The sequence below is a fragment of the Melospiza melodia genome, chromosome 1, assembly GCF_035770615.1.
Source record: "Melospiza melodia melodia isolate bMelMel2 chromosome 1, bMelMel2.pri, whole genome shotgun sequence".
Lineage (NCBI taxonomy): Eukaryota > Metazoa > Chordata > Aves > Passeriformes > Passerellidae > Melospiza > Melospiza melodia.
In genome coordinates this window covers 25850680-25878543 of record NC_086194.1, presented here as the reverse complement: position 1 = coordinate 25878543, position 27864 = coordinate 25850680, and the positions used below count along the sequence as shown (strand labels likewise).

At 41.9% G+C, this 27864-nt stretch overlaps 1 long non-coding RNA gene across 1 annotated transcript; it reads left to right on the top strand.

Annotated features, from left to right (window-relative positions):
- The first annotated feature begins 11348 nt into the window (after positions 1-11348).
- LOC134415868 (uncharacterized) lies at positions 11349-17427 on the top strand. Its single transcript, XR_010027126.1, has 3 exons — positions 11349-11487; positions 15253-15346; positions 17235-17427. It is a non-coding gene; the product is annotated as an uncharacterized LOC134415868 (long non-coding RNA).
- The last annotated feature ends 10437 nt before the right edge of the window (positions 17428-27864 follow it).

Sequence of the window (27864 nt, the reverse complement as noted above, 5' to 3'; positions counted from 1 at the left end):
GGGAGAAAGGAAATTATAAATATGAAGTAAAAATCTGAAGAAGTTGCTTTGGAAAGAAGAACTTTTCATTTCAGAGTTGTTTAGGACATATTAGTGTATAATTCTACTGTCCTGAGTCTAAAGTTCTGGGTTTTTTTTTTATAAATAGGAAATTTAAAACCACATATTTCTAGTCTGATTTAGATTTTCCTGTACAAGCGATCAAGCCTAGCTAATTTTCATCATAAGCACACCCTGCTTTTGTTAAAATGAATGGGGACTGAGAGCGTTAATCAGATCGGACCTCCAACCTTGCCAGTGTTTCAGTGGATTGAAGACCAAGCTCACAGCTCTATCCATCTTTATCCATCCATCCAGTTGTGCCCCAACACCTCCTGAGCAAACATCTCCAGTGAACCATAGAACTGACCCTTGTATTAGGGAAATTGCTTTTTAGCAAAATACGTGCAATTTATATGGAGCTGATAAAGCTTGTATTAAGGCACTGGTTAATAGATGTGGTTGGAGCTATTTTTCAAGTATTGATAATAGGGTGGAAAAAGGGTTTCAATTAACTGAGTTGCAAGAATCATATGGATAGACATGTGCTCTTACACTCAAGTGCACAATTTTCACTGATTGATAAACCTAACACACCACTTGAGACTATATTCTAGATACATCACTTCAACATTAAATTCTTCATTTACCCCCAAATGAATAGATTAACATTAAGTAAACTCTATTGAAAAATTGTACATTTCAGTGAAGCTTCAATATAAATTTGTTCCATAAAAGAAGATTACAATTTATCCTTTGAAAGTCATTATTTAAAATGCACAATTCAAGTTTTCTATGCAATAACTGTTTCAGATGTGTTTGTTCAATAAGTTTATGCAAATCTGCAAAAGATGAGCTATACCACATATATAATATATATGTATATAATATGTGTATAGCATACAAAAATATAACACTTTTTAATAAATTAATAATATAAAAAGTAATATTAAAAGGTTACTAAATTTATTGTAAAGGTGATCAACCATATTATTTTAGCAAATCTATATTCATAGTTTTTGCTTGCTCTTATGTATGCTTCAGATAGATTGGATTTTCATTTTGTTTAAAATAAATAAGGTAGGTTGTATGATTCTGTCTGTAGAGTCAGCATTTTATATGCTGAAAAAAAAAAGACTATATTATAGGGACATTCCTGAAAGTCACTGAAAGCAGAATAGATGGAATTGCCTTAAGAAGAGGTGTAAAATCAGTACTGTTAAAGGATTGTCAAGACGCTAGGCCAAGTTTTGAGGAACATGGAGTTGTTCTGTGAAAACCCGGCGGATAAAACCCACATTGTAATACCTCAAAGAATCAGGACTTCAGTACTAGGTTGGTACTTCAGACACTAGGTTTGGTTGCCAGCAGAACTTAATACCAATTGCTACTTGCTTTGGGCTTTTAAGAGGAGATGGTTTTCCATGATACCCAAAAAGCAGCTGTCATGAGTCCTTGGTGAATATCTGGAGCCCCTTAGGGTCATTAGCAGTATGAAAAGAGATGATGTTTCTAAATAGTCTTGTGTAATTTAGGAATGCCTAATCTCTGACAGTATAGAGGAGATCTGTCAACTTCTTCCTTTTTCTTTCAGCATTAAAAATAATATACATTTTTTTCAATTCTCTGTTTAGGCAATGGTTTAAACTCTTACAACTGAAGAGCCAGGCATTTGGATGTATTTGGTTACACTGTGCCAATAAACCACGCATGTGATAACCGGTTGGGATATATAATTCTAAATTTAGTTGTATTTTTGGGAATTGAGGAGCCATTGCTTCAGTTGCCTTTCAGATCTACATGTGATTGTTTTAATTTATTTTTCCTTGTGGCTTCCATACAGCCTGCATAAACACTGAACATACAATTTCAAGCCTTACTGTTTTGCTTTGGTTATACTTCAGATTGCAGCCACCTCAAACCACTTCAGAGTGAGAACACAATGGCAAAAATGGACTTTTCCCTCTAGATGACAAGGCAATGAAATACAAAGAACAAAAATCTAATTTTTTGAAGCACTGACTTTTTATATGAATCATCTTCTATTAATGTGCAAGAACTTTTGTGAAGATGATGCCATAGTCAGGCAGAATAATGCAATGGAAAGGATCTAAAAGTCCCAGCATTTCTGAAACTTCATTTTTTAAATAATTGTTGTTGTCTTAACTTTAAATATATTGTCAGTTTCCTCAAAGATTGGAAATTGTTCTGCTGACCAAAGCTATGTATCTTACTGGTAAGCAAGAAGTGTTGGCTTAGAACATCAATATCTGTTCTGAATGGTTTTAATAAAATCTGAGTTAGTACAAAGTAAAAAAAATAAAAATCTAAATTTGCAAGAACATGAAAACAAGATTATAAAACAATTTCCAGACCCCAAATATCTGACCTGCAGAAGAGCTTGGCACTGCCATCTCTGGGTGTTTCAGATCGTTCAAAATCAGGCCCAGAGCCTGAATAAGAATGTCACCACAAGACATTTTCATGATATTTGCAGATTTTCTTTACAATACCTCCAGCTTTTGATTGTGCTAAAGGCTTAAAAGCAAATCAGAGAAAAGACTTCCCTATTGTGTATTACAAAAGATACAAGCCAGAAACAGTAAAACTGAGAGTACTGTTTCCTAATGCACTCCTTCAGTGTGACAATCAGTTTAGATCTTTTACTTTCTTTCTCAGCCAACCTCAATAACCATGTACTCAAATCTAACTTCTTTGCTGCAATATACTGCTGTAGGTGATCCTAAACATTTTTAATTTACTTTGTATGTTAGAATAACAATTACCACCACTGTGCTATCATATTAGCCTGCTTAATTGTATAGTTTATCTGTACAATGAGTACTGTACAAGTAAATATTTTAACTTACGTGTGTGTATACAATGTAGACCAAAGGATTTTAAATATCAATTCTCAATAAAATCTTTGGTTTTTTAGATTCATTTGACACATGCTCACCATTTACTCTGATGCTGTTTCTGTAAGGATTCCAGGTGTCACTGACACTACTGTGTTTGTGATGGGGCTAAGAATTATAGTTACAAAAGCTTTATGTGCTTTAGAAAGAGCAGGACAATGAGAGTGTGATTTCCAGGGTTTTCTTTAAAAAATAATTCAGAATAAGTTCCTATCTAACAGAAAAAGAACTATCAGTTTTTCACAGTTGTACACACAGTGGCCCAGAGTTGGCTGGGCCAACTGCTGCACTCATGAGAGCTGGTTAGATGAGCCAAATTAAGATCAGGACTTACCCAAATTGCTCCTTGTGGCTTTGATTTGACATACTGCATCAACTTCACTTGGTAATCTAAGAGAAAAAGAAGACTAAGATAAAAAAGGTCTCAAGAGTGTCCCTGTTTAGAAGGAAATTAATTGATGCCTCTGCTAGTGGCACAGTGTTTCTTCATTCATTTCTGTGGAAAACCACTGGATGATTCATCTGCTTGCTGAAGAAGACATGACAAGTTAACAGGAGCTTTGAGGAAGAAGGTATCCTCTGTTTTGCAGGGTGGATGAGGAGGAGCTTTGGGGCTCTGTGGGTTTCTCCATGCCATGGGCACCATGTCTGCTTCTCCAGCTGGGGTGGCCTGCTGCCTGGGCAGCAGCTGGCAGCACGGGAGCTGGGGGGAATTGAGGAGCCATTGCTGCTCCTGCTCATGCATCACACCGGCCCTGCACTGCTGGCCCCTGTGCTGCATCTCTAGGAGCTACATCCAGGGCTTCAGGATTAAAACACACCTCAGACACCTGACTTTCATTGACTGCATAAGTCTATGTGTATCGCAGACATCTTTTCATGAAAAATCCTTTCCTTATGATTTTTCCTCCTGAGAAGCTGAGAGGCCTCAGGAACAAAATGTAAACAATGATTACCTGCTGCTGTGGAATGCAACAGGTGGATCTGTGATTGGCCCATCTTGGATGTTTATAATTGATGGCCAATCACAGCCCAGCTGGCTCGGAGAGAGAGTCTGAGACAGCTGCCTTTGTTATCATTCTTTCCTTTCTATTCTTAGCCTAGCCTTCTGATGAAACTTTTTCTTCTGTTCTTTTAGTATAGTTTTAATGTAATATATATCATAAAATAATAAATCAAGCCTTCTGAAACATGGAGTCAGATTCTCATCTCTTCCCTCATCTGAAAACCCCTGTGAACACTGTCACATATGTGATAAAATAAACCCATCTTGTTTTCCTGATATGCTTGCAATGAAGATGTTTCCACCAACTGCACAACACTTCTTCACAGGCCATGGATGATCCACACTGGGGCACAGGAGCAGTAAGAAGTGAGGAGAGTGGAGGGCAAGAAGTGAATTGCAGGGGCAGCAACCAACATGCCTGGACCCCAATTACCCATCATTTCACTGAAGAGACTGGGAGGGAAGGAAAGTGAGAACCAGCAGTGAAAACAAAGGGAGCTGAGGCAAGAAAGGAGGGAGAAGAGGTGTTTGACTGAAGGAGAGCCTGAAGAAAGTAAGGAAAGGTAATTCCCTGAGTGTTTGTTCAATTGTATAAATCTTCTTTTTTACCCTCAGTACACAAATCAGTAATTAAAAGGCTGTGTTAATTCATAATAAATTAAGTTGAATTCCCTGCATCAGGGCTGTGCTGCCTGTGACACTGCAGAAGAGCTGAATGACAGCCAGGGCTGGTGACAAGCAGCCCAAGGGGCTGGAAGGGCAGTGAGTACACTCCTGCCTGCCAGCACAGCAAAGCCAACACAGCAGCACGCTCTGAGTGACACGCACTGCTACTGCCAGCTCCCACCACATACACTCCAGAAGCTCCTGGGGGATTGCTGAGCTGTTAAGTGAGCTAAATAGATACATTTAGGGCTAAAAAAACCCTGGAGGAATTTTGCTAGAGAAATGTGGCCAACAAGGATGACTGCTCTTACTTGAACTTGTAAGATACTATTTCCATCTCCTGACTTTTCATACATAATTATGGGCAAGTCCTCCTAATATAGTCAGAGATGAGATAGGTCCTTTCAAATTATACTTCAGGGCTGATATTAAACCCAGGTGCTCTGAATCTCCACCTTGAACAGCCCATTTATGTCCTTTCTGAACTGAAAGTACAGAGAGGCTGTCTGAGGAAATCCCCTTAGGTGACATTGGCCTCAAGTTTGATCAAGAACAAGACTCTTGTTCTTGAATTACTCTAGGTATCAGCAAATCCCACAGCTTGCCAGGATTGCTAATGAATAACCCTGCTTTCCTATCTGAACATCAGAAAAATGCTTAATAATTGTTCCCAGGCTACGACATTTGATTTTATTTGGGTTGAACTTCATTCTGGACCCACCTTTTGATATGTAAAGGTAGAAGCATATTTGAGGTGGGGAAAAAAGGGCCTACTCTGTTCACCTGATTCCTAAAGGTCATACTAACCTATGCAGTGTTGCATATTAACCTCTCCTGTTGAGGCTCCCACAGTGTACTATCCTCAGGGCAGCCATGGCAGAAGAAATGAAGTCAGTTGTGCAGTAACATGAAAGAGACACTGGAGCACAAAACACAGTCATTTCAATGTATGATGGGAATTCAGTCCCTTAAGCATAGGGACTGGAAACCCTGGGGTATTTTGCCCCATCTCCAGCTGCAGTTGGGGAGGGCCAGGGTCTCCCAGGTTACATCAGGTAGCCCTGTGTTTTAGGGGATCTCAACTGACCTTAGAAACATTTGTTTAGGCAACTGAATTCTACCCTGACAATCCTGATACTTGCATGGAAATTCAAGTTATGGTGAAAGGTACCTAGTGATTATTTACATTGTGGTTACCCCTTTTACTTTCAAAGCATCCTTACAATTTGCATCAAGGTTCTGCAATAAACATTCTGCTGATACAGCTACATGGAATATACAGGTATCCCAGGGCTACCTGGCTTTGTAAAATCTGGTTCTGGATGCGTCTGGTACTCTTCCAGAGCTGAGAGGCCAGAAATCAAGTAACCAGAAAACAATATTTAGGAAGCTTCCTGCACCCTATACAGAGGAAGAGTCAAAGGAAAATAAGGGTGAAAATTTGTAATGATGACTGAGAGGAGAAGAAAGATGATACTAGAAATGGTAAACAAAGGCAGGAAATAGCCTGCTGGTGGTGTTAGTTCTTGATTAGGAGCCCGTTAAGTTTTGGCTAGAGGGCTAAACCCAAGGAGACATTTTGTCAGCCCCAATGTGGAGAGAAAACAGAAAGACAATAGAACAATTAGACAGAGGAAGAGAGCAGAAGTGAACAAACATATTGCCCCTATTACAATGACACACAGCTAAGCTTTGCAGCAATACTGCCCAGCTGCCTTTAGACCGAGTGAAAATGAGAAAATAAATCAAACCCTCTTTTGACTGTCAAGGGCAAAGAGAGAACTGTTTCTATTTCAGCCACTGGTAACCTGATAGCTTGCCACAGCATATTTCACATAAGGAAGTCTGTAAAGCAACATCCAAGTGTTGCTTGTGATTAATATTCCTTATGATCTGCAGCCACCTAATCGCATCCTGACCCCAGCCAGGGTCAGCTCTGAGGACGGATGGGCTGTGGGAGCAGGGTGGGCTACCAGGAGGTGCTGCTGAATGATGGAGCATATGGAGAGAAAAAGAAGTCCTCTGCAGACATGAATAAATAAATAGTGGCAAACCAAAGGCACTGACCTCAGGAATAATGCCATGGGTCCAATAGTGCAGAGCTATTGAAAGAAGCAGGACAATCTGTTCCTTACTTCCAGATGCACTGAACGTAGAATATGTTTTTTTTCCTTCAATTGAATCCAAAAAACCTGCAGCATGGAATGCAGCACTATCCAGAGACACAGAACACTATCTCTGAAGGGATTCCTGGGATGCATTAATCAGTGCTTGGACTGCCCAATTCACTACAGGACAGACATTCTGCACTGTACAGCAATTCACACATTTTGAATGGTAACAATGCTAATAAGCTTCCCTGTGGGCTTTTTATTTTTTTTCCCCGCCAGGAATTAGGTGCACTCCTGGATATTTAACAGCCTGGACCATAAGACAGTCCCTCTCCCACCCAGATCAGCTTTGCAGGCACAACTGATCTGAGACAGATGTGTCTGGGCTCGTGAGCCATTAGATGTAGGTCTCTGCCCAGATTTCACATGATATAGATCCACAGCTGGATCAAATACACACAATGCCAATTTCCTTTGCAGTCAGGGTTTTTTTGAATAGGCACTGTATGGTAGCCTAGAACCATGCAGGCCTCCAAAACAATAGCTTACACAATATATCTAAAATGCTTAATATGGCTTTGAGATTTTTTTTTCAACAGGACACTTCTGACTGCTTATAAGAAATCAATTTCCAATCTGTTCTATTGTCTCTTTTTAATCTTATCCTCAAAATATGCTTTCAGACATTAAAGCATCCAAATCAAAGAAAATGGGCCCAGGCATTGAAATGACTAATAGACCACCTAAAAAAAATAAATCTGTAAATCTTAATGAGTATACTACACACACTTTTTATTTCACCTTGAAGGGGAAAAAAAGGCTTTAATTCTGAAAAGAGGATTTATTTCCATTTTTCATTTATGCAAATTACACTCTGAATAAATAAATCTACATAATCCACCTCCCTGCTAGACAACTTGCAGCAACATTTGCCAAGAGAAAGACAGGCTTTTCTGATACTAATGCATAAAACATGCTGAATAAAAAAATTAAAACAAATCATATTGTGTAAATAGCTGATGTGCAACTCTAGAAAGAATAATAGAGGCACTGATGAATTACTCAGGATTGTCTTGTTCAATTATTTCTAACATGTTACCAGTTAAAAGTATATTTAAGTAAAGGTTTTAACAGAGAGAGTCATATCCCAAACTACTGAAATCTACAGGAATTTTTTCCCTTTAATTTCCATGTAACAGACATGTAGATGTCTCTGCTGAAGCACCCAATACTGTCAGGCTGTTGGTCCTGGGAAACAACCTATTCAGCATGTAGCTGATGTGCTGTGCAGAGGCTCCAGCTCCAAAAAGCAGATCTCTTATACTGCTTTGGGAATGTAGGGAGTGCCTTCCTTAATTTGATCAAAACTTAATCCTTGATCCTTGTGTCCTGTGTCCATGTGAAATATAGGCTTGGTGACTGTAAAGGTTGCTGCCAGTCTTGGGACTGTCACAGGAGAAGGATCAAATGAAAATCACTGCCAGTATGTTCTTTAGAGGTATCCATGGCCTTTCCCCACTCTGACTGCAGAGGGTAGATACTGAAATGCAACTCTTATTCTTAATGGTCCATCCAGAAACTATCGAACTCTGATCATAGTTGGAGCTTCGACATCCTTCTGAAAATTTTCCACATTGGAAAATCTGTTCTGGACAGCTGAATCCTGATGCTATTTTTCCTAAAGAATTAAAACTATTCCATGAGGTGGGGTCTCCCAAACAACTTGAGTATTATAAACTGCATCACCACATTTTTACATGCTGTGATGCCTTGTAGAATTTGAAGATATCTTTTCTTGGTGCAGAAATGTCAGTTTCTCACATGCTTCCTGGAGGCAATGAAGTGTGGGATATACAAAGCCTACAGACTGGAAGCTGCATAAGAAAGCCAGGAAGAAACCATAAGAAAATATGATTTAATCCCACGCCTCTGCTAAGAAATCCCAGCCACATTGGCACTGAAACCAGTGATTTACAACAGCTACCTGCAGGAGAATAAGTTCTTTCTATTTGCTTACAGGATAGTCTGGCTGTTGGGAACATACATCTGGGATATGGTGTGGTCATAGCCGTCCACCACCTGCCAGGAGATTCTCCCTGGAAGCTACTGCAGACTGAGTTGCTCAGTCAGTTGAGCTCAATCACTTACTGTTGCAGACTGAGTTGTCTACTTGTCAAATCTGCTCCACCATGAGAGAAAATACCTGATTGTACTTTGGAGGATTTTGATCCCTAAACAGCCTGTTGGTTGTGATGCTCGGCATTCACACCAGCTCAAATCCAGCTTGGACACAGAGGAAATCTGAAGGTAAGCCTCATTGCTTTGCCCTCTGGGAATTTGTTCCTGCAAGGTCTAGCAGGATGGTTTGGAGAATGCTTCACAGATCAGGTTCTTCAGGCAACATAGGTTGGGCTTACCTTGGTGAGAGAAACACAGCATGGCAGATATCTATGCCCTTGGAGACCCTGCTAGCAGAGAGTTAAAGGGTATGGGGAATTACAGTGAGGGCTGCATTCATGCATTCATCTCCTAAAAAGGCTGAACAAGCCAGGGAAATTGCATGTTTACAAAACCTGGGGTATTGGATTTAAACCAAGGGATTTAGAGTTTTTATTTCTGAAATCATGATTTGACAAAAATCTTACAAGGAAAATAGGTAAAACAAGAGCCAAGCTCCTTATTTAATGACAGAACTCCAGAAACCACAAATTTAAAAGAACCATGAAAAATTTGAGATTTAAACCAAAAGGAGGAGAATTGGACACTACAGATTTTTGTGGAAACAGAAGATTAAGTTTGGCTGACTGGTGATAGAGGAATACTCAGTTCTGAGGTGAGAAATGCACAGGAAGCCTCAAATCCGAGACTGATTCTGGTCAGACTCTATATCAATAAGTCACTGCTTCAGGACTCCTTGATTTTCCTTGTCTCACTGTGCAGTGGCTGGCCATATTCTCTTGGGAAGTACAGATTCTTCTTTTCATGGGCACTTCCTAACCAGCAGCTTGGCACAGAAGGAAGAGAAAGAAGGGGTGGAAAGGACTCTTGCATCTTTTCTCTACAGCAGGCAGGTAGGGAAAGTCTATGAAACAAGTTCAGGCTGCTTTCTGCTTCAGGGATACCTGAAGCTACTTGTCCACAGGAGTTTCCAAGTTACATTCTTTCTTGGATAATCTAGGTGTAACTGACTATCTTGTTATTCCCAGGTGTAATCCAGACTTCCTACTTCAGTCAAGTTCTAGGTTAGGCAAAACTAGAGGGTTTGAATTTGAGCCTTAGTAACGGAATGATCATGGATCAGTGCAAGCTTTTGATATGACAGACCTCTATCCACTTTATGACTTTATCTTGTACTCTGTTAGAGCAATATATCTATTATTCCAAAATGTATGGCTTGCTGAAAATCCCAGCTAAATTACAACTAGAGTTCACATACTGATTTATTAAACCAGAGTTTTCATAATTTCACAGTCATCACTGTCAGTCAGTCCTTCTGTCACAAAAAACTAAAACGTGACCACTTGATGAAACCTTTCACTTGGCAGAAGGGCTCATTTCCCACCTCACCTTACCTGTGGCTGCATGCCAGAACATGCTTGTGCTGGGTTGGAACTCAATGATACATGAATTCCCACACCAGTGTTTTGTTGTTTCCCTGACTTTAATTTTAGGATACAGTATAACCCAGCTGTGTAAGTCATTGCCTTGTGAATCAGCTTCTCACAGAGCAAGGGAAAACATCTCCGCTCCTCCACGAAACTGGCAGTATTGTTATAAGGTGAGAGAAGCTACTGGTGCTGCCATGCACACAAACTTGTTCAGGCTAGTAAGTGCTGAACTTTGCCTTTGTTGAAATCATCAAGAGAATCTAGATTTAAGTGAAATGAAAACAGTGGGGAATAATAAAAACCCGCAGCATTTCTACTTTTCACATAACAGCCTAAACTTTTAGTGAATAGTTTAGTGAAACTCTCTCTTCCAAGCTGCTTGCTTGTTGCTCTGATGCGATGGACAAGAAATTTAGAACATAGCACAGAATTTTCACGGAATCACAGAGGTCAATTCGGTTGGAAAAGACTTCTGGGATCATCGAGTCCAACCTATGGCCAAACACCACCACTGTGTGCCACGGCCAGGCTTCCCTTGAACCCCTCCATGGAAGGCAGCCCGTGGCAACGCCTCATCACTCCTTCTGTGAATGAATCCCTCCTAATGTGCAACCCAAACCTCTCCTGGCAGTTTGAAACACTACACTGAAAAACCAGAAGGGAAAAAACTCCAACACCATGACATGGAGATGAAGGACTGAAGGCTGATACTCCATAGGTTTTGCCTGCATTCAAACCAATAATGAAAGAATGTAGAGAAGAGAGGCGCTCAGCAGCGGCAGCGGCCTGTGCAGTTTGGTCTGACGTTGCAGGGAACGAGCTTGTTCTCCCCACAGCACTGCAGAGAGGAGAGAGAAGCGAGCAGGAGGAGCAGGAGCAGCTCCCGCGGGGCTCCCTCAGCCCCGGCTCGGGCCGTGCCGGGCCGCAGCGGCGGGCGGGGCCGGCGGAGCCGCGATCCGCAGGGCGCAGGCGCGGCCGGAGCCGGGCCCGGCAGCGGCGCAGGCGCGGCGGCGGCCGCGGGATCCCAGCAGGCTCGGGGCGGCGGGCGCGGTGCGGGCCCAGCATGTCGGAGAAGAAGCAGCCGGTGGACCTGGGGCTCCTCGAGGAGGACGACGAGTTTGAGGAGTTCCCGGCTGAAGGTGCCGGGCGGGGGCGGGGCGGGACGGGACGCCAGGACGCGACAGGCCGCGGCCTGCAGACGGGACGGCCGAGGCCTGGGCCGGCCGGGCCGGGCAGGACAGGACGCGGCGGGCGGGCGGGCGGGAGCGGCGGTGGCACCGGCGGTGGGACTGACTGGCGGTGGGACTGACTGGCGGTGGGACTGGCAGCGGCACCGGCGGTGGGACTGGACTGCGGTGCCGTGTGCGCCGGCCCTGCCCGCGGCTCCCCGCGGCCGCTCCGGGGACCGCGCCGTGCTGCCGCTCCGCAGGGCCCGGCTGAGCCCCGCGGGAGCTGCCCCGGTGCCCCGCGGGTCCCTGCGCGGCCCCCGGCCGGGCAGCGGCTGCAGCGCCGGCAGAGCCGCGATCGCGGTGCCCGTGCCCGGCTCTGTGGCGGTGTCGCGGCGCCGGGCACATCGCGCTGCGAGTGCTGTGTCATTGTGCGAGAGGGCTGGGGACAAGTGCAGAGAAGTTTAGTGCTTCTTGACATTGGAGATGAGAATCGCAAGGCAGAGGAGGGACGAGGGCCGGAAACTGAGCGTAAGGCGGAAAAATATATGAAAATGAAATACTGCGCTCTGTAGTTACTTTTAGTTTCTTTACCTATTGAAGCACAGATATGTATGTGCTGGTTTGCTTTTAACAGGTACAGATGTACTTAATAAGGAAGTTAAGTTCAGTAAAACAACTCAGTGTCCCAGAGATAGTCTTGGAAACATCCCTGTTAGGACATGTTTATTTTTTATGTCCTTAATTCTGTCTCGAGTTGTGGATCCTGAGAAATTATGTATCACGACGAATGTAACATCAGGATTTTTTTTCTCTAATATCTTTATTACATATGTTCTTTTCTGTGGTATTACAAGCCTTAGGTGTTCTGAGCCCTTTAGTTCTGCTAAAATTAGTGTTGTTGCAGGTACAGATAAAGTTCATAGTTAGAATACTTTGTTTTTCCTAAGTGTTTCTTAAAAAGAAAAAAAATTATCTTATTTAATGTAAATTAAGTATTCACAGTAGGGGAAGTCTCTGCAGCTTCTGGACCTTGGATTGGGCAGAGCCCTGACTTGCTGCTACAGAAGGTGAAATTGGTTTTGCTTGACTCTGGCTGTAATGCTAAAGCAAAGTACTGTGCAGGCTTTCTGGGTGGAACAGAGATTTATTAAAAAGTGACCATCATCAGGCTTCTAGATGTTCTTTCTTGCAGAAAGTAAGAATGTCTAAAAGGGTCCATTTAAATCCTCAAGTGAGGTCATAGTTTTGAGATGTTGAGTGTTCAGACCACTTTGTCTATCTCCAGTATTTAGGAAAGAATTGTGATAACTGGGCTCAAACCCATTCCAAATTGTTTTTCTTTCAAATTAAAACACCACTTTCTAGGAATAGAAGAACTTTGTGTTCTATTACCCAGGTTTTATTCAAAGGAAATTAGATAATGCAAATCTGTGTTAAGAGATGAAAACATGGACTTTTGGGGTTTATGCCAGCCTAAAAATTTACTTAAACAATTTATGAAATCAAGTTATGTATCAAAACCAGACGTGCCTAATTTTTATAGATACTTTGAAGTATAGCATAAGTATAGTATAGTAGATGAAAAGACATGTAAAGGAGTCACTTAAGAATCTTTTGTACAGTGCATTTCAGAGTATAAAAATGTAAAGTGATAGAGCAGGGGATGAAGAACCCTACAATCCTAAAAATTGGTTTTTGTTTCCCAAGTACAAAATAAAACAATCAGTGATCAGCATATAAAAGTTTTTTGATATTTTCAAGGAGTTCAGTCACGACAAGTTTATAATTTTGGTGTATCTTAGTAGTACTTAATGGTAGTGGACTCATAAGTGATTTTAACACTTTCAATCCCAGATAATGCTCTACCTTTTTTACTTTTGTTTAGTCACAGGCATATAATGTAGCAGGGAATAATAACTGTATTAAACAATTCTGGGGTAATAGTTCCAATATATAGATATATAGAATCTTGTCCTGTGGGGATGAGAATGTGATTTAGGCTTTACTTTCACTCTCCTCCCCACCCCAGCAAGGAAGATGAGATGGGCCTTTCTGACTCCTCTTTACTCAGTGTGATTTAGAGCATCTTTTTGCATCTGCCCTGCTGATCTCCTGTGACTGAAGCTGCTGTTTGTTGTGCTGGATATGAGTTACTGGGAGATGGTTTTGTCAAGTTTGTAGTTCTGTCTGAGCTACTTATATGTTTGCAGGTAGAAAAGTTTGACTTTGTGTTAGTTTTAAGTTGTTTGAGCTTTGTTTTTTCTCTCTTCAAAATCAGTTAATCAGTAAAGTTGTTTCTTTTTTGAAAAAAAGAAACAGTGGAATATAAATTGGCAAAGGCAAGGCTTATTGCAGGTATTTGTAAAAGATAAGCCCTTCCCTTTGAGCAACTAGCAATACAACTAAATCCAAATAATGCATTTTTTTATACAACATTTTTTCTTCACCTTTTCTTCCCAGTTTCTATCTTTTGCTCTCACAGCACAATTTCTATGCTCCTTCATCTTTCCCCATTATATAATTTATTTGAGTAGGGAAATTTAATTGTAATGCCTTCCACACGTGTGTCTTTAATCAGTGACAAATGGATTTTCCTGTCCTGGTGAATCTCAAATATTAATTTTGTTGCCTGTCAGTGTTAGAAAAAGGAGGAGAAAATGCAAAGACCAGGCTTCATTCTTAGAAAGTTAGCTGTCCACAGTGAATTAGTTTTTGATGTTTTATCCCACTGACTTTGTCCCCTGCTCCCCCCATGCCTCCATCAGTGTTTAATGTTGCTTTAGGCCTTAGTCCTCAGAGCTTTCTGTGCATGGGCAGCAGATGGCTTACTAGAATGAGAGGGGAAGAACAGTGTTATCTCTTTAAATACAGTAATAGACTTTGAGAAATAAAAAATTGCAAGTGTCAAAATTAGGGGGCTTCTTTTTTTTAACATTTGAAAATCTGTGTGTCATTCAGTAGGAGTAAACTGAGAAACTAAAAAACAATCGAGTAAGCCAACTTGTCTTTTCATAGTGATTCTGAGCCTTGAATTTTCACTATTTTTCTGAACTAATTTGTTTGATTTTAATTTTTTTCTAATAATGAAGTATTAAGTGTGTGATGAGTAATTTGTCAAGGGTGATGTACCAGATTACTTTATTACAGGAAAAATATAAATAAAGTTAGTAAATGGACAAAAAGTGGTTCCCTACAAAGGCAAGACTGCTTCTGCTGTCTTGGGAAGCCAGAAAAAGCTGATTGGAGGTATCAAGTGTTGTTTGCAGATGCTTATCTCAATTTGCCTTTGCTTCTGCATCACAGATAGTTTTTTGTCATTTGCCCATAGATTGACAGCATCTGATTTAAAGGGAACAGAGAATGTGTCTGTGTTTTGGTGAAAGCATCTGATACATATTTACTTTTTTAATCTGAAAAAGGTGTTTAAATACAAATCTGGAAGGATGATGCTACAGTTTATCCATAAGTATGCAAAAAATCTCTTAGGAATGTTTAATCTTGCAAGCCATGATGTGTGCGTAGTGATTTTTTTTCACCAAGTTTCATTTTTGTTGCAATTACAGAAATTTTAAGATGTGTTTTAGATCTGACTCATGAACACTTGAATGTGATCCAGACTTCTGTGTTAAATTTTCCAGAAGTCTGCCTTTCCCTGTGGCTGTGCTAATCGGTCAGCAGGACATGGTACCAAAGCAGTGCAGCATACAGTATTTAGACCTGCTTTTCTGTCTTTAGATTGGACTGGTTTAGATGAAGATGAAGATGCACATGTCTGGGAAGACAACTGGGATGATGACAATGTAGAAGATGATTTTTCCAATCAATTAAGGTAATTTTATTTAAACTTTCTGTTCTAGAAGATGGGTAAAATACTTTAAATTGAGTTGATTAGTTAATATCTGAAAGTTTGAAATCTGCTTACTTTAAAAAATAAAGATCTGAAATGGAAATAAGTGAAAGCACTACTTTTTGCTTTTCTATTTTGAGCCTTTTAGAACCAGACTTAGGGATTACAAGACTCTGAAGTACTGATCAGCATTTCATCTTTTAATAATTCTACTGAAAATGCCTTAGGGCATTGTGGTGACAGAGTTTTGCTCTGTTACGCAAACAATGCAAAGATCATGGAAAGTTGAGATATAGTTGACACTTTGTCAATTTAACACGGGTGGATCCTTTTCTAATGACTTTTCTGTGTGTGTGTGTGAAAGTTCTGAATTGTACTGCCAAGATTAATGGCAGGGCATCCAAGATTATCTCTTTGTGCTATGTGGTGCGCAAAGTATGTTACAGTTTTTATGTCTGTACTTTAAAACAGCACTGCTGTTCTTTGTCCAAATGGGGAAATTTTCTGGAGATTAGTGATCTGTGTTAACATTAAGGTTCTTTCCTATGTGGTGAACATACTGTTTATGAGCAACAACAGCAAAGTAATTGTTAATTACATGCTTTAAAAAAAGTGATAGCAATTTGTGTACCTCTAAACCAGTTGCTTAATCCTCTTTGTCACTTGTAGTTTCAGTAATCCTTTACTGACGCATAATTATAACTTAAATTGTTTCAAGCATTCAGAGCAAAGCCAGATTTTATAATTAATCCCTCAGTATGTTGCATGAGGAGCAAACTGTCTGTAATACAGCCTGCTTAAACAGTTCCTGGGTTGATCTCCCTTGTACTCAGGGAAAGCAATTATTTTTGTGTCTTCTGCATAAAAAATTGTTGGCATAGTTATTTCATATATGGTTCAAAGGCAGTTAAATGGTAATATTGGAAAACATGTAATGAAATAGACTTGTAAGAAATAGTACAATTCTTGACAGACACAGTTGATCTAGACAGACTTTGTGTAACTGGCCTTAGTTGCAGCCTGCAGTATTGGGGACTGTATAGTGGTTTACAGTGTTGCCTGGTTGTTGTGTGTTTCTTCCATCTCTAGAAAGCAAATGCTGCAGTCTTCCACTTTTAAAGTCCTACTACTAAATGTGCAAACTAACCCAAAATATTTTTAGAGATTTGTACTTCTGTATCTAGATACACATGTGCTGGGATAAAAGGGGATAAAACAGGATGCATCCTGGCTGGTGTGTTCAGAGGCAGGGGAGAAGCAAACTGGTGGCAGGGCAGGAGTGATAACACTTGTAGTTCCTGACTTGCTGTCCTGGCCACAACTAAGGACAACAAAGCAATCCCTCAGACTTGTTCACTGCAAGGTGTATTGCACCGAGACATAAATAAAAAGTCCAGACTGCACTATTCTAAAAGCAAAAAAAAAAAAAAAGCTTACAATTGTTTTCAAAGCACATGTAGTTAGGTAAAATAGAATAGTGAGCTTGCTTTAGTTAAGGAAATACTGAGAATAATGTATAAGATTCTTGAGAATATGTATAATATAATATTTTGGTTATTCTGATGAATTTGGAGATGTTGCAGGTGCATAGGTGCTACTTCACGCCATATGGTGGGTCAGAGGGCAATAACTGTGATTAAAACAAATATTTGAATTTTTCACTGAGAAATTACAGTGATTTAAGATAAAAAACTGGAGTTCAAGAATTACAGGGTAAGTAAGGTTAAGGTAATTGGTAGAAATAAAAAAGCAGTACGACATTGCTATTTTAAATGATTGTATGTTGTGTAGTATATGTAATTTAAAAAAAAACCCCACACATCTAATGGTATCGTGTATGTGTTTCAATATATCTGTCTTTTCTCTACAGAGCTGAATTAGAAAAACATGGATACAAGATGGAAACGTCGTAGCTTTTGCAGAATATGGAGTGGTTTAACACTGAACTGTGGATAGACTTTATTGAGAAAAGAAGAAAAGATGGAAAATGAGAAGACACACTTAGTTCATTATCTGCTTGGATTTATTATTGTTTTGTATAAAAAATAAAGTTTTTAATCTTAGCCTGGTCATACATTTAGCCTTCACTCACCTGGTACGTTGTATTTTGGTTCTGAATTGTCTTGTGTGGCGGAATCCATGGACCTGCCTGGAATGCCACTAATGGTGTGGCAGTGGCTGATGCTCTTGGCACTGGCTGCTGCCTGGGGGGCTAAACATGTGTAACCAGAATGGAGACTAATGAATGTTGCTGTCACAGGAAATAAAATACTTATGTACTCCAATTAAAATGCAGCAGAGATTGAAAGCAGTATTAGGGAGTGATAAAGCTTGTTTTGCCTCGGCATTTTATTTCATAATGACTTGGGGTTTCTTTTTTAGTCATTTCATGAGAGTGCTGGTTTAATAAAACAGAGTTCAAAGTGTTTTGCAACAGCAGAAATCCAAACTCTCCAATCTAGTCCTGTCATTTCTCAGGACTGTTAAAGATGAGACTTCTCTGGAGGTGAAAGTTCTGCTCTTGCACTTATTTGAGCCTAGGAATCTCTGCTGAAATTGCCTCCAATTTGCCAGTTACAGCAGTTCATCTGTATCACGTAAACTTGCCTGTGGAGAGCAGAAATCAAACTTCCAACTCATTTCATGGAGGCCAACACAGATTTGCCAGAAAGATATCGCAGTAGTGACTGGATTCAATTACTCTCTGAACTAGAAAACAGAAAGTGGAAATTACCACACCTATTACCACTTCCATGAAACCTCCCCAAAGGACCTGTTAAATCTGGTGTGTGCAAAGACAGAGTGAGATGGCAGCCATGGCTCCTAATTAAATTAGGGAGGGGCATCTATAGTTACGTACTCAAGGAAATTTGAATGAGCTACTTGCTTTTAAATGGAGACTTGTTACATAAAGTTAGCTTTCAGAATAAATGTATAGTTGTTGGACATGCAGTTATTTAACCTTGTTAACTAAATAACTGAGTATCATATGTTAAAATGACATTGATTAATGCAAAATGTGAGGAAGTTTCCCCAAAGTTATTGGGTAGTGCTATTTTAATGGAAGCAAGATTCACTGTGACTTAATGCTTTCTGAAGATAGCTATGTAAAGACTGAGAATTTCATTGCCATCTGAATGGTTCTGCAAAACTGAGTGGTTCTGCAAAACTAAATGTCTCAGATGGTGTTGAATGCTGGCAGTTTGTCCAGCTCTGTGACTTGGGAAAAGAAAGGGAAGGCTTTTCAAGTAGGCTTGCCCTAGTCACTTAAATTGTTCATGTTGAGATATGTGGGTCATGCAGCCCACTTCAATATAATGCAAGTCCTGAAGTTCATATTTTGACACATAACAAATGTAAAGTCTATGTATTGAGTGGCAAATAGCAATACAAACATCCTCAGGTTAGTGTTGGGAATTTAGAAGAAAAGACTGTTGAGTACAGTCCTGGGATTGCTGGTGTTATTAACACAGCAGACTGGGAAGTTGAGTAACACAACTGACCAAAAGAAGATGACAAAATAATTGTGGAGATGTCTGGTGCAATCTGGATAGGGACAGCTGCTTTCCATTACAGGATTCTGGAAAGCTGACTAAAGCAGCCTTGTCCCAGTGATTGCAAGCAGCAGGACGAAGCCATGGAGATGGAAAAGCATCTTTGCCTCAAGAAGGCTTTGTTTTTGCTGAGCCTCAGTTATATTAATATCCTTATCTTTCACTCTTTTTCACAAAAGCAGAATTGGAATGGAAGCCTGGGCTGAGGCAGTGGCTCTGCGCTCTCACAGTATCAACCTTCAGCTGCTGGGTTGTGGTATGAAACCCCCAGCTGGAAAACAAGGAGAGAATCTGCTTTGAAGGTCCGTTTGATGATATGGTCTTATAATGCTGTCTTTGAGACCAGCTAGGGACTTTTTGCCCATTTTGGTTCTCTTTTGACAGCTTTGGTGTTCAGGAAGGATGTTGAGGTGGTTGGCCAGGATGTCTCAGCATAATTCACACTAATGTACCTGCCATTCACCTTTAAAAGGAACTAATACTCCTGTGTGCTTGTAGATTTGAGGTTTTTAGATTGGCCTTGCTGGGAGAGGTTTCCTTTGGCGGTTGTTCATGGAGGTGTTGTAATGATCCCTGTTAGCTGAGGAATGCATGAAGTGTGGGAGACAAGAATACCTGGGGCTTGTGGGGGAGGACCCACTGAGAGAAGACAAAGATTTCGGAAGGAAGATCTGCAGCCTGTCAGGGTGGGAATGTGTTGAAGAGAGGGAGGTTTGGCAAAGATGTGAGCGGAGGAGAGGTTGGACTTTCTAGTTCAGAAAGTAGGACAGCCCGTGGAGGTGTGCGCGTGGCTTGGCTGGGTGTGGGCTGCTGGGTAGTCTCTGTTCCCTGTTGTAGGAAGGACATTTAGGTTGATGTTGTCCTGTGTCTGGGGACCTGTCCTCCTCACTAGCCCATCCCTCAGCCAAGCTGTGGAACTCTTGGCCAGTATCCTTATCTGAGCCCTGCCAGGCTACGTGGCACACATCTACAGCTCTCTGCAAGACAAAGGAGGGCATGTTTTGCAGCGTGGGGAGGGTGGACTCGCTGTGACCTAGATGCTGAGGATGTCTCAAGGCAAAGCACTGTTCAGCTAATTTGGAGGAAAGCTCTGGAACATTCCTGATTGCCAATGTTTGGCACTCATGCTTTGCCTTGATCCTTAAGAAACCATACACACCTAAGAAGAAATGCAAAGTCACAGGTAAGCACCCAGAATGGTGAGCAGTCCAAAGTAAGCTGTTTAGAAGGCCTTCAATTCTACTCTTGTTTCAGAATAGCCTTTGCTGTCTCCCCCCTGGTGCCTGCCTCCCTCTGCTACCTTGTGCAACAGCACCAGCAGCTTCCCCAGGTATTTGCTGCTGCTGGGTCACAGTGTGTCCTGTTCCCTCCTGCTGCACCCTGCCCACGTGGTGCTCTAGAGAACGAGTAAATGTGGGTCTCCATAACACAGCAGTCGGGCTGCTTTGCAATTGCTCGGTTACATTTTCCACTGTCCCTGGGAGAGGGAGAAGTGTTTTCCCCTCTTTGAAGTGTACGATTATTTTAAGTGTGAGACTCCAGGACCTCATCTTTCACTGGGTTTGGTAGTATGTAAAATGCTCTGCACGTTCAAATGTTTCTTTAGCTTCAGTTACTGCTGTGCATATTCAGCACGTCTGCCAATCAGGATTTATGGGGTACCAAGTTAGCCACCCAGAAAAGGAGGCACATGCATTACAACCTTTGCAGCTTTTGTAAGGAATGAGGCAAGGACTCCACAAATGGCTACCTTTGCCTGCTAGCTTTTTCTTGGACCTTATTTTTTTCTTATCCTGTTTTTTCTTGAACACTAACAAGGACTAATAAGTCCCCTGAGGGAGGGGGGTACATATAAGAAAATACATGATCATAAAATTAAATACTATGAGAAAACATATGTATGGGAAAAGGAACTTACATTGCTCAGAGTCTCAGTTTCAGCATTTCCTATCTTTTAACTGTCTGACTTCACAGCACTAATAATAATCTTTTATTGCAGGTATGATTTTTTGTTTGCATAATGATACAGCTAAATTTGATTTAATTTCAAGGCATGCAGGGAAATAAGAAGATTGATGCCCAGAAAGTTTTTGTGGTGGAATTTTACTAAAGAATAAATGTTATGTAACATTTCAAACACAGTGAGATCCTTCAAAATGAAGTGTGTGATATAAATGTAAAATATTTGCAAACTATAATTTAGCAACCGTTTTAAAATCACAGTCGGTATTCCAACCTCTTACATGTGGCGGGTGAGATCCTTTGTCAACTGCGAGCTAAGGGCAGTGAATGTGAGATTCATTAAGTAATTATATAGGAACATTAATTTCAAATTAATTTCAACAGTTGTTTTAGACATTAGCAACCAAATTAGGGGACCAAAGGCAAACAGTAATGCAGCTTAATACTTTTAATAAATGAAGGCATTTGAAGTGATTTACATAAATCGGATGATAAGTTCTCATTTAATGGGCTTCCAAATGCCCCCGCCTCCCCTTCCCGTTCACCTTCGAGCGTTTCCAGGCTGCGTGCGCTCTGCATTTACCCAGCTCTCCTGTTACACCGTGCTTTTCTCAAATCCTTCCTACACTGGCTTTATAATAAGCGGTCAGACTTTCTGGAATGTGTTACCGTGAGCTGGAACCCTTTAAGGCTTCTGAATCCACAGCGCTGGGAGGCATGGGAAGGGAATGGAGCCACTATTGACAAGGCTCCTAGGAAAATAAATGGTGGAGAACAAAAAAAGCAGATTAGGGTATTGGGGGATGCTTGCCTACAGGCAGGGCAGGAAGATGAAAACCAGCCCATCAGCAAGTGAATGGGTCACATGTAATGGATAATGACCAGCCCTTTTCATCTTTCCTGCAGTGAGCTCAAGGCTCTTAATGAAAAGGAACAGGCACTGGTCTGGATTTACAGTGCACCTGATGGAGGCAAGGCAGCTCGGTGACTCACCCGGGAGGTGAAACCAGCCCTGCCAATGCTCCAGCCACCTCACCTGCCTTGGGTCCCTCCTAAAAGGGCAAAATAAAAGCCCTTCCTTCCCGAGGGAGCTGGTGGTCTGTCAGGTGTAAAAGGGCAGCCGGGGAGGGTGGGCGATGGGCTGTGTTTCCCTTCCTCAGGGTGTTGGTTTGCGGTGTCCAAATGGGATGTGGTGGAACCGTACAATGCAAGCCTCTGACAAAGATTCCTATAACATTAGGAATTGTCCCAGTCACCAGGCTGTTCAGTGATACTGTCCAGCTGGCAGTAATGCTTGAACCCTGTTTTTCAAGGCTTGGGTAACAAACTGATGCTATCAACCACTTCTCCCTCAGGAAAAGTAGTGAGGTGGCTGGGTGGTAACAGCACATCCGGAAAACAAAGGTGCAATATTCTGTTTGTGCTCAGCTCAGTACTGCTTTCTTACACCAAAGATACCCAGTTCAGGCCAGAAATGCACAAAGAAATGTGAGCTCTGGAAGAAGAGTTTGATCAATCTTACTCTCAAGTATTCAAGATGTTAGTTTTCCTTCGCCCTTCCCAAGCTGCCTGTTGTGCCCACTGTGCAGGCGAGTGTGAGCTGGCAGAGCTGAGACCCAAGCACATTTTCTTTTTGGCTGGCAGTTAGCCATGGAGGAGGATCCCAGAAGAACATGAGGGAAAGAGGAAACCATGGCAGCAAGATAAAAAACCCACCTGTTTTCACTGTGAAGGTTAAAATGGGAAAGGGTAAAAATCCCTCCTAAACAGAAAGCAGCGACTGAGAGGGTATGTGTGCACATCACAGGTTGAATCACTGTAAAGGGCAATTCACTCCAAATTATACTTGTGAAATGGCAAGACCTCTAATGTATCATTTCAAGACTATTGCTTCAGTGGTTTTTTAGGGTTGATTATGCTCTCTTTTTTTTTTTTTTTTCTTTTCCTGGGGCATATTAAAATTCCAGAGGGTGCTGTGCAAAACAGACTTTATCCAATAGGTATGACCTTAGTCCTCTAGGTCTCATCTGCAGGGCCCAGCTCCTGAGTGCTCAGTGCTGTAACCAGATGTGGCTTTTCAGAGCCAGGTTCCAGCTGCAGCTGATCCCTGGCACCTCAGACAAGAAATGGGCTGTGCAGAGGTGGCAGCAAATGGATAGTACTGTGGGTTGCCCAGTGGGAGCCTCAACATCAGCCTAGGAATGTGATCTTCTCCCGGCCTCTGACATGATATTTCATAGATGAAGTATTAGCTGCTAAGAAAATTCAGTAAAATGTGTGCTGGGTTCTGTTCCTTGCTCTGCTATTCTATGATCAATGTCCATGAGCACAATGGTGTTTCACTGCCTGTGAGCATGAGTAAGATTACCATGGTACTGTACATCCCTCCCAGGATGTAATTTCTGGGCATTTCTAGGCTGAAATGCCTCATTAGAGCCTGTCTGCTCCCTTTGTAGGTGCTTGCTGTCTGTACCACAAAGAGGGTCTGGCATGGGGTAAGCCAGCCTTAGAGGAATTACAGCAGTTCAAAAAGTAATCAAGAGTGATAAAACCAATGAGTAGAGATTTGATTGGAACTTGATGGAGCTGCAGAAACTGCATGACTCATCTTAAAAAGAATATATAGATATATGACATTTTTAAATAGGCTTCTTTATTTTTGCGGTTCCTGTGGAATATTTAGCAATTGCTGTTCTTTTTAAAAATAACTTTGATGTTATACAGATATCCAGGGCTTGCAGGTTGTGTTGTTTATTGAGAAAGCACACCCTTTAGCAGTAGCCTTCTGTCAGAACAGGCATACGTGATGCTTTTACAAGCACAGCATCAAGCGTGGCCTTCCTGCCCTGAAACTGTCAGTGAGACTGAAACAAGGCCCAGGATACTCTGCAGGAGAGAATGGAGTGGATTGTGATGGCCATGGGAAAAGACCACAAATAGTGGATGTTTGGGGCCAGGCAGAAGGAAGTAAAGAGCAGTCTCCTGAGTGAAGAGATTAGGAGGAAGCAAGGGATGCTGGTTGTGCTTTGTGGACAAACCAGACTGGATCCAGGTTGCATCTGAGTTGAAAAGGCTGATGTGAAATGAGCTCTCTTCCTAACCTGAAGAACAGCACATCTGAAAGGTATGGGAATAGGAAACTTGGTTTGCTTCATCTAGGAGACAGTTGAATGGTGATTTAATGGCAGCTCTCAAGCTCCTGTAAGAAGAAAATTGTCCCATAAGGAGATGGGTTTTTTACCTCACTATAAGGGTAGAGCAAGGCTGAGAAATTGGAGGCTCAATTTAGACAAATCTATGTTGTATGTTTTTGAAGCAGGTTTAGTGGTCTGCCCACCATGGAACTGGTAATCAAGATTCTTCTTGATGCTTTGTGATGGCTGAGAGAGAGATGGTAGAGATGCAATACAGGAATGGCAGGATGGAAATACGAATATATTAAAGGGGATAAGCACAGATAAGTGTTTCAGTCTTTCCTCACCGTAGTTTCCCTGTTTTCCTTCTGCTCAGCACTGCAGTGAGTTTTGCTGTGTGTTAATGGTGTGTGCCATGAGTTCATGAGTTGTGCCATCTCTAACTCTTCCATGACAGAAGGCACTAAATCAGGCAGTTTGCCTCCCAGGTCTTTGTCTCATCCTGGTTTTGCTTCCTTGGTGTCCCAGGGTGTTTGTCAATTTCCCACTGATGTGGGATCAGAACCTGGAGACTCAGAACACGGGGCAAAAGTGATCTTGCAGCTGTGGACCCAAGGAATCACCAAGGGCTGTTTGTGCTGCATTTGGAGCTGTTCCCCAGGCCTCACTGGACTGCTGGGTCATTCTGTGTATGGGGGCTGTGGGTTTCCTTTCCCTCCTCCTTCAAAAGGCTGCAGAGACAGAGATCTAAATGCAAGGTCTTAACTAGTTAACTAACAACTCAAATTCCTTATAAAGTTTCAAAACTGAGCAAGGTATATTCAATACTTCCAAGGGACAAATATTCAATATTTCAAAGGAGCTGGAGCCCAGTGGTTGGAGTCCATCCTGGAGGAACTATATTGTGGGCTTCAGTTCTATGAACTGGGAACATAAAAGTGATTTTTCCCACATGAAGTCATATTAGTCATAGAGCACTAAGGGAGCTTCCTCCATAGTTTTGCTGAAGCCAATAGGTGGAAGAGTGTCATGCTGTGCTCAGCTTTGCAATTGCCACAAAGATTTTGAAAGCAAGAGAAGCAGTCAAGGAAGAACAATGGAGCTAACTCAAGAAAGATTCCCCACAGTAAGACTATTGTGCATATTTCCAACATGGCACAAAGCTGACACAGAACAAAAACATCTTAATATAGTGAAGTGCCACATGCCTGAAGAGCAACTGTGAGAGGTCAGAGCAGAGACTCTGTGCCCAGAGGTGTCAGCTGGGAGGAGCATCCCTACAGCCACAGCTGTCCCTCAGAGACATGCCACTAGTGCTGCCAGCAGGTAGACACAGGGTCCTGCTTTGAGTGGGAAAATGGCTGTGGAGAAGTGTTTTTGCCTTCGTGTGTGGGTACCTCCATGGTGCAAGCTGGTGTCTTCTATAGCTGCAATGAGTGACAAGAAACAGTGATCGTTTGAGGCACTTCAGCATCAGGTCTGTAGTGAGCACCATTAATCCTCACCACTGATTGCTCTTACTGAAGCTTCAAGTGATTGGAGAAACTGCCCAATGTTCATGAAAGAAGCTGAACCCCCATAATCTACCTCTGGAAAATCTTGAAAACAAATATATTGATTTGTTTGGGAGGGGATGGGGTAAGTCAACTATTGTTTTAATGAGTTTGAAAAATGAAAAATATAATTGTAGAGACAGCAAGAAAGATGTGCAAATGCAGAAGAGGCAAACCCCTGAACAGCCACTGCACTGAAGAGGGTAGGAAAGATTGAATCCAGGCTGTGACCACCTCAGAGGCAAAGGATCCAGTGTTCCCAGGGAGGTACAGGTTGCATCAGGATGAGCACTTGTGCCCACTCCCCATGCCTGAGTGCTGTGTTTCGCCAGTGCCTGGTATGCAGAGCAGCACCAGGGCCTGGGCTGTGCCTCTCTATGTCAACATACCTGTTTTAGAAAGTGATGGCAAGCTCCCAGTTGGATGTCCTGTGTGGAGAAACCTTCCCATGGGTAGATACTCCTCCTTCAGGAGGGTGTTCTGGTTTTGCTTGCTTTGAAATGTTGGAAATAGTTGCTGGTTTTCCAAGGACACCGTGTTGTGCAAGCTCTTGCCCCACCTGGGCACGCCCTGTGGCATTAGCCACGATGTCTGTGTACAGAAATGATTAGTTTTCAGAAAATCTTCAGTTCCTGAAGCCAAGAGTGTCTGCAGGAATGTAACTTCTTGAGCTACAGTCAGATCTGAGATCAGGATAAACACGGAGGAGGGCAGGAGACTACAGGATACCGACAACTCCTTATCCAATGGCAGGGAGCAGCTGGGGGGGCGGAGGACCCTTCCACACCCCCACCAAGCACCCACTGGTGGAGGCTCCGTGCTCTGGGTGGAGGAGTGGCAGCCAGAGCCGCCACTGGTATGCCCGGAGGGTCTTTGTCACTGATCATGCAGAGTTTCATGAGCTCCTGGGCTTTTGTTGAGGAAATGGTAATAAATGGAATCTCATCTCCACCCTTTCTTTTTAAATCCCACACCACCTGTTCACCTATTTATGCTGTTATAAGGAATTAATAGTCTAGGACCCTGTGGGTCATTTTTTTGTGGTAAAGTTTGCTGAATTTATAGCAGCATTGTTCTCACTGTTTTTCAATCACTCAACACTTAAGTGTCTGAAATTTGTACCTTCTCATAAAAGATGCCTCATTTTCTGCTTTCTTCTGCCCAAACAGTCTTGCCCAGGTTGCCATAACTGTCTTTTAATAGGGTTTCAGACCACAGGAGAGCTTTCATCTCAGTGCAACCCAGATGGGTCCATATATTGTTTCACCTTCCATGGATCCCACATCTTCCAATCTGCCCTTCCACTTCCATCAGGGAGTATGGTACATGTAATTGCCCACAGATTTTTCATTTCTAGTGTGCAGATTAAAAACTATCCCCTGCTCAGAAATGGAGGAAATTATGGGAAGGGGTGTTGGGTGGAGGAAGGTGCACAGAGCTCCAGGACAGCAAGGAGTAGAGGGGAACTGCAGGCTCCCCTCAGCTCCCACCTCAGAGCTGGTGAAGGCATTGAGGTGGGGAGAAGAACAGACGTTGGCTTCTCAGCAGGGTTAGCACAGTGACAACGCTGTACAGCACTTTCAGTGTTCTGCTTTGCTACTACCACTGTCACTTACAATTTGAAAATAAGGAAATTACATGCTATTAATGATCAGAAGAAATTCCTATAAGACTTTTCCATTAAAGTGGTCTTTTATCTTATTGGAGGCCAATGTTCCCTTGCATAGTCACCCATTGCTTCAAGGGCTTTGAAGTTGCATTTCTGTTTCAATTGACATAAAACTGACCAAAGGCAATATTACAGCTACAGGCCTCTGTTTATTTTCATCAGGAATGCATTAATATTTCAAGGAAATAAATTCTGCCCAAAAATCACTGGGTAATCACCACAGCAATGCTCAGAAAGATTATGAAGTCACAAGGTGGAAATTCATGCTCCGAGTGATGAGATGGAAGTTGAGTAACAGCGAAGAGAATGTCCATAAAACAGGAGATGTGCAGAACTGCATTACTGTAAGGGCCATCAAATCACACATATGGTGTTGAGGAGCTGGCACTGCTGATTTTGCTAGAAATTCAGCAATTTAAGTAACCTAATCAAGTGTCATAATTAATTGGATGTTCATTTCCTCTCTTGGAAAACATGAAGGGTAGTCATTGCTTGCTAAAAACAACTTAATCCTCCCCACAGTGAGGGTGTTTCTCCCTCTTGCCAACAGAAAGCCACTGGCAACCTGCATCTGGGGGCACTGTGGGCAGCCATTCAGTCCTTGAAGAGGGGTGCAGTGCACTCACAC